The sequence below is a fragment of the Barbus barbus genome (genome assembly GCF_936440315.1).
Source record: "Barbus barbus genome assembly, chromosome: 42".
NCBI lineage: Eukaryota > Metazoa > Chordata > Actinopteri > Cypriniformes > Cyprinidae > Barbus > Barbus barbus.
In genome coordinates, this window is record NC_136720.1 from 18,770,566 (window position 1) to 18,778,001 (window position 7,436).

Sequence of the window (7,436 nt, forward strand, 5' to 3'; positions counted from 1 at the left end):
TCGAAATAAATCTATTGCATAAAAATGCAAAATAGAAATTTTCCCTAGACAGTATGACCCAATTGTATATATTTTTAAATTATTTTTCTTATTTGCTGTGTGGTGCAGCATTGTTGCATCGTGTGGTTTTAATAAAACTCACATGGTAGCACCACTTTTCAGCCTTGATTTATTAATAGGTAGCAGTCTCCTTCAGAACACCTTCTCATTAAAGAAAGGAAGAGAGAGAGAGAATGAGTGTGTGACCTGCTGCCATTATAGCCATCACTCTCCGTGCCCCATGCATGAACTCAGGAGAGCATGCTAAGCCATATTAACATCACGCTGAACTCTAGTGACTGATCTGCATTAACTTCTCGCACTTAAACACACAGCAGTGTTAAAATCATCTATCCTCACAGCACCGTCTCATGCCGTTCTTTTACATGTGTCATAGTTGACAGGATTAAAATAAAACACACCTGCCTCCTATGATTCACTTCTGACTCATCAGGTAAAACATCCATACATCCCTCCATCATCTTTCCCACTCTGTCTCTCATAACCCCACATCATGACCAGCACAGACTCATTTTAAACAGGCCAAATTACTTGCCCCGTGAAAGAGTGGACTGGGAAGAGTTTGTGATAATGAGGACGGATTATATGAGTATTGAATGGTGTCGCAGCCGCAGAGTGTTTGCTGAAGCACTTATTTATGCTGGGAAAGAGTGTGTGTGGGACTAATCGAGGTGTAAATGTGATGAGTCACTATCCCGTAGGGCAGAGCGCACTGTTGGGTTTAAAACATTTGATGGAGAAATAACTAAACCGCCCAAGTATGTGTGTGCGTATGCAGTATACATTTATAAATGAGAAATGGGCTTTCTACAGCAGTGGGCAGATTCTCATGATGCTCTACGACCTGCTTTGACGCACATTCTGTAGTGCTTGCTGTTTCTGAATGTTTTTTTTCCACATTAGCCTGTAGTTCTCAAACCGCAGTCTGTTTTATGGATAATATACGGTTAGATATGTCAGATGACCTAAAAAATGTTCATCAACTAGTTTTATTAATGTCATCATGTAATAATTTAAAGCAACAAAATTAATTTTTAAAACAAACAACTCATTATCTGTCAGTGAAATGAGGAAAAAATATTGGGCTGCACTTGATTTTATCCATCAGTAATTGATTAGACTGGGAAAAGAGGATGTTAGATATAAGAATGGAGCTTGTGGTTAAAAAATAAGAGAGATTGGTGACGTGCTCTGAAAGTTATTTTGATTAAAGATCTTAAAAAGATTATTTAAAATAATATGCAGTGATAAACTTGATTAAGACCAGGAAGAATAAGATAAGGAATGTGTATTAATAATGTTTGTTTTAACCATTATGTGTATGTGTGTATATGTATGTATTTTTCTTTTTTGTCAAGGTAAAGATTAGAAAACTGTTCCATTTAAAAAAAAAAATGAGAAGACGTTCATCTGTGTTTAAAGGTCATATCAGGTTAAAATATCTCCTTAAACTGTCATTTTCACTTCTCGCAGACTAATCACTATAAAGAAGCATCACACTGCCTCTCTAACAGATCCAGCAGTGAGAAACACTCACGTGGCTGTACAGACTAATCGCTTCTGGGCCACGTCATTACAGAGCTCACTCCAGCCAAGACACCAAAGAGGATAGGTGTTTCTGTTCGCCCACCCACATTCAGAGACGAAAACATTTAGCTGTCCTTTTTGGCGGCAGTGCTCGGCTAGTAAAAAATAAATCAATAACAGAGAAACATGTTGAGCAAGTAACCGAGAACTGAGCGCGTGCTCAAAGCAGGTTGTTACATAAATAGGAGCCATTGTCATTCTCTTTTTAAAATCAGGCCGAGGAGGCAACAGGACGGGAGGGGGTGATGTCATCACTGGTAGCGATGGGCAATCATGCAGTCCATTCATTTTTGTGGGTTTCTGTGTATGTGTGTGCGCTAGAGTGAGTTTCTGTCTTCTGCGTGCCACTTCCTGGGATTGAATAGAGAAGGAAGTGGCATGACAGGGTGCAAAGAACAACGCCTCCATGGTGGGCTTTTCACACACACACACCAGAGAGCAGGACTCACATGTGTGTTTGTGTATTCACTAAATTGTCAGGAGTCCCTTCAGCTCTGCCCTGTTTTTGCTGGGTGTTTGTGTCTAGATGAGATGTACTGAAACACTCTTCTGTTTGCTTTCAGAACTGCAGAGAAATATCCAACACCTGGGTTTCTAATTGGATCTGGTAAGTTGCCCTCCAGTGATTACAAATCGACATAACTGATAAGACCAGTGTTTTAGGGATGGGTTTATGACCAGGTTCACATGAAGTCTCTGCCCACAGAATGTCATTTCCATAGAATTGTGACGTCTGTTATTTAGACCAGAAGTATTCAAACATTTTAACCCCCAAATATGATGCATATATTTTTTGAAAGGTTTATACAAAGACTATTTTGTACTATGTGATAGAAAAAGTGATGCTATATTTTGAAGTTTGAAGTCATCAAAATACCTTCATATTAATGTTTTATATAATAAATTACAAAAATGTACTAAAACAGTAATAGTATAAATTTTATTTTAATAAAATATTTGACCAAGAAATAGAGTGAAAAGCGCTGTATATTATAACAATTTTTTATATATATATATATATATATATATATATATATATATATATATATATATATATATATATATATATATATATATATATATATATATATATATATATATATATATATATATATATATATATAATTCATATATATATGATGAGTTATTGGCTAAGCCTATAAGTTATGATCTTCTCAGGACAGCCATTTCAGTAATATCTAGCTGTAGAAAAAAAAATCTGTGGGTGACTTAGGCCATTAAATCAGGCACCTCCTGTGGTTTCCAGGGTGCGAGAAACCGATAATAAGGTGTGTAATAATACATGGTAAGCCAAATATGTGTGGGCTTCTTAGCATTCAGAGGAGACCTTATGCAGGCTGGAAAAAGAAAGTAAGAATGACAGTAGTGTACAGCATGGTACAGGCCATCTTGATTATTTCTGGTGAGAAATAGAAGGAAATAACAGACATGCCTCCAGCACAAACAGTCAACATATTTCTTAGCCTAAATATAGCTGTTAACCCTAAGGTTTTAAAATGACACCTAGAATGAATAATCTGTCATAATTTTCTCATCCTCATGTTCTCCAAACTTATAATTTTCTTTCTTCTGTGGAACAGAAAGATGATATTTTGAAAAGAAAAACACAGAAATGTATTTTGTGTTCCAGAAGGCATGCAGGTTTGGAGCGACATAATTGTGAGTCATTTCAATTTTAGGTTAACTGTCTCCAAGTATCTCATCAGGTTCCTCTTGATTGACTCAAATATGCTGCCAGTTACAGTGTTAGTATGACTGATCAGTTTTAAAGGTGCAGTATGTAATAATGTCAGCTAGTGTTGACACAGCTACATACGTCACCTTTAACATTTATCAGCACTGCATCTATGGTTTTAGTTAAACTACTTTTGTTACTTCAAAAAAAGCTGAATTAAAATAGATTTATATACATATATAATATTTCATGAAAAACATGAACGTAAAACAAATTAGAATAAAGAACTGGAATAAACTAGGTTTAAGTCTAGTCCCAGACTAAAATGTAAATCTAAGCTGTTTCAACTGAAAGAAACTTCCACTGACTGATCTTAAAATATATCAGTGCATTTGTTTTGTCTCAAGATGCACACCAGTAATGTTTTTTTCTAAGGCACATATATAAAAATGACTTAAATGTCCTAATTGAACTATGGCCTAATCCTGATTTAGTCTAAGCCCTGTCTGTGAAACCAGGCCTTGAAGTACTAAATTTACTAAAACTGTAATAAATTAAGTTAAATAAAGCAGATAGCTTATAAACAAAATGACAAAAACAACATAAACTTACCAAAATGAAAAAATAAAGTAAAAACTGAAAATATAAAAATAAAAGCTAAATACTCAAGATATTAATAAATAACTATAATATATACTAAACTTTACTAAACTAACTAAAACTATTCCAAATTTAATTCAATTTTTGGTAATTGAAATGAATCTGAAATAATAATATAAATATCTTAAAAACCAACTGTAAAATGTTTAAGCTGAAATAATAAAAATCACTAAAACTGCAAAAAGAAAGCTGTATAGAAATATAAAACACACAATAAATGACAAAAGCACATAAAATTACTGACTATTTTAAACTTAAAAAAAAAACTACTTCAAAATTGTAATACTATCATATTATATAAATAATAACACTTCCTCATACAGATGGAGACAATGATTTAATGGTAGGGTGACTAGCAATGACATCACCGCAATCCGCCATAGGCTGAGAGGTATATAAAGAGGAGCAGCGAGTGCTGTGTTGGTGGTAAGTGCGCGAGTTAACTTCAAGGACCTTCATTGGCCTGGCCGCAGGTGAGTGACCAATCCTGTTCGTGTTTGATGGCTACTTTGAATGATGACATTGTTTAGAGATCTACCAGTGACTCATAATTTCCATCTCCCAGCAGTTCTCCTTTGAAAAAGGGTTGACGTCATCCTCCCACGGACAAAACTGATGCATGGATTCTGTCTGGGCAATCAAGGGTCTATTTATACACAAACACACCATACATCAAACCGAATTGTGTGTTATGCAATAAGATGCGGTCACAATCTTGTCCAACTGATCAACAACTAGAGCTTGTTATCGATAGGGAAAAGTGGACGTCACTATTCAAAACCTCAACGCCATGGTGACCATGACTGTGACATTTGTTTTGACAGTCACTTCCTGTTAAAGCATGCCCACTGCTGTTTCAACCTTTTGCCTTTTCTGTTAATGTTAATCATCAGCTCAGCCAGTGACCCATGGACTTCTGATGGGATCGTTTGCAATCCTTGACACTTCTTCCGGATGCTGGTTTCACATGGTGGTTTAGATGTGTTCTACCAGTGTCTAGCACCATTTGAAATCAGTGTTCTTGGGGAGGGAATTACCACTGGATCACGTTTCGCAGCCATGGATGATCCCAAAAGAAAGGACAAGGAATCTTTAGTGGGTTTTCAAGAGAAGTGAGGGAAGTGCATCACAGGAGAACCTGGCAGCGCTCATGGTTTGCCTCAAGCGCTTGATGAACTCACTCAGATGTACTGGAAGTCAAATGAATGCGGTGTGAACACGCCAGCCCAGTCCCACAAGGAAAATACTGCTGTTTACTGTAAAAAACTAAAACTTAAAAACTTCCGTTCAGTTGCCTTCAATTTTTATGTATATTTAAATTGGCCGTACAAGTTATTTCAACTTTTAAATGAAGTTAAAATTGGTTAAATTAAGTGATGGCAACATATGTTTTTCTACTACTTTGATTGATGTAAATAATTTAACCAATTTTTTAACTTCATGTAACTTCGTTATTTTTATATAACCTCAAGCTAACTTAACTTCAAGTTCATTTAATAAAACAAAAATGAGTTGTAATGCGTCATACTTAAACTGAGCCTAAGTTGAAGTAGGTGAACATTTTATGCACATGTTGTATTTATCCACTAAAACAGTGTTAAATGTTGTTTTGGATGTTTCTGTAAGGTTTGATTAGCTTCAGATGATCTCATACGTTTACATGATGTAATGTCTGTGAATGATGCAGAACAAGAAGTGGGAACAAAAGGAACACAATGCAATATCTTGCATTACAAAAGTGTATGAATTTATAAATGTGTGACAGCAATGAACAATTTTAGTAATTATGTACAATTGTAGTATTTATTAATATTTTGAATGAGATTTTCTAGTTCTTTTAGTTTGTTTTATTAGTTTTTTCATATTTCTGTTTACCTTTTTTCAGTTTTAGTAATTCGCCTGAATTTATTTATTTACATTTGTTCTAATTAAAGTTTCATTTAATATTTATATTTTATTTTATAAGCTTTCGTTTTAGTTCACAATAACACTGGCTTGATGAAATGCCACAGAACCTTAAACTAACTTTAATTCAGTTGTAATTTCTAATTTAAAATACAACCAAATATCTCGACAAACTTTAGAAAAAATGCGATGTTAATCGAATTCTTCAAAATGAGGTTCAAGGATAACCAGGGCTTTTATTGTGCATGGATAAATGTAGATAGCTCAGTGTTTCCTTGTGGGAGAAACAAGCAGGAATCATTTAGCATTAAACAGGTTTATATAGGACTGATTTAATAACTACATTGCTTACAGAGATCATAGGTTATTTATTGTATGAATCCATCGCGAAAGAGTTTGTGTTTGAATTTACCTACTTCTCTTTCTCTATAGGAACTGTGGTGTGCATTTGTTTTTCTCGTTCCCTCATTTGAGCGGTTAACTATGCCTGAGAGGGCTGGTAAAGAAAGACTGTGTTCTCTGAAGCTCTTTCTCCCTCTCTGGCTGTTCCTGCCCCCATCTCTCCCCACCAAAGGATGACTGATTTCCTCTGGTGCTTAGAGTCCCTTCTGTCATCTAGCACCATTTGAAATCGGTTATAATGATTGGGGATCAATTCTTCGGCTTCCCATTGCGCTCAAAAAGCCATCAGTGCCCTTTTCCTGCGTACTTCATGTCCTTTGAAGAGGTTATTGCAAAAATACACTGGAAAAATAGAAATGTTTTCTTTTCTGCTGAATATGAGTGAAATTTTAATAAGCTTGGTTGCTATTTTGAGTCACCCTAACTATGTATTCACAACCAAATAAATGAAAATGCTGTAATTAACACTCCTCAGAGAAACCTGCTCCCAAACTGACTTCATCTGCAGATCAATTCTGCCCTCTGTTGGTTGGAAGGAGACACAAGCTAAAAATTCGGAATGCATGCAGAAAAAATGGTGATATAAATAGTTCTCGTCATTTTAGGTTGCAGCAGTTTTCACAATATGCATTGTTTTACAGAAAATCATTTTGTTAAATGTTTATAATTTCTTCATGCCTTTAGTCACATTTATCAGTGATAATTATAGTTAATAGTTCAAAAGTGTGGGAATTATTAACCACAATATGAAGTATCCTTCCTGATATCTTGTGGATATGTGCATAGTATTTTGTTCAGTTTATATTTATTAATGGACATTGTGGTTATGTAATGTGTTGGTGTTGTATATTTTGAATTATATATTATTATTATCATTGTCATGTGGTGTATAATTAATAATAAAAATGTAACTACAACAGGGGGGTTACTGACTTTAAACGTGTATTCTTTGGGAACTGTCCCAAAGCTTTTCTTTGTGTATTTACAATGCTTGAACTGCCTTTCTAATGAGTAACCATACAGAATTGGCATCATTTGCAGTAAACAAGCTAAACGATTCCAGCTCTAATGAGGTGTACTATTGTGCGAGACAAATTTGCCTTCAAACTCAAAGTTCAAAACCAAC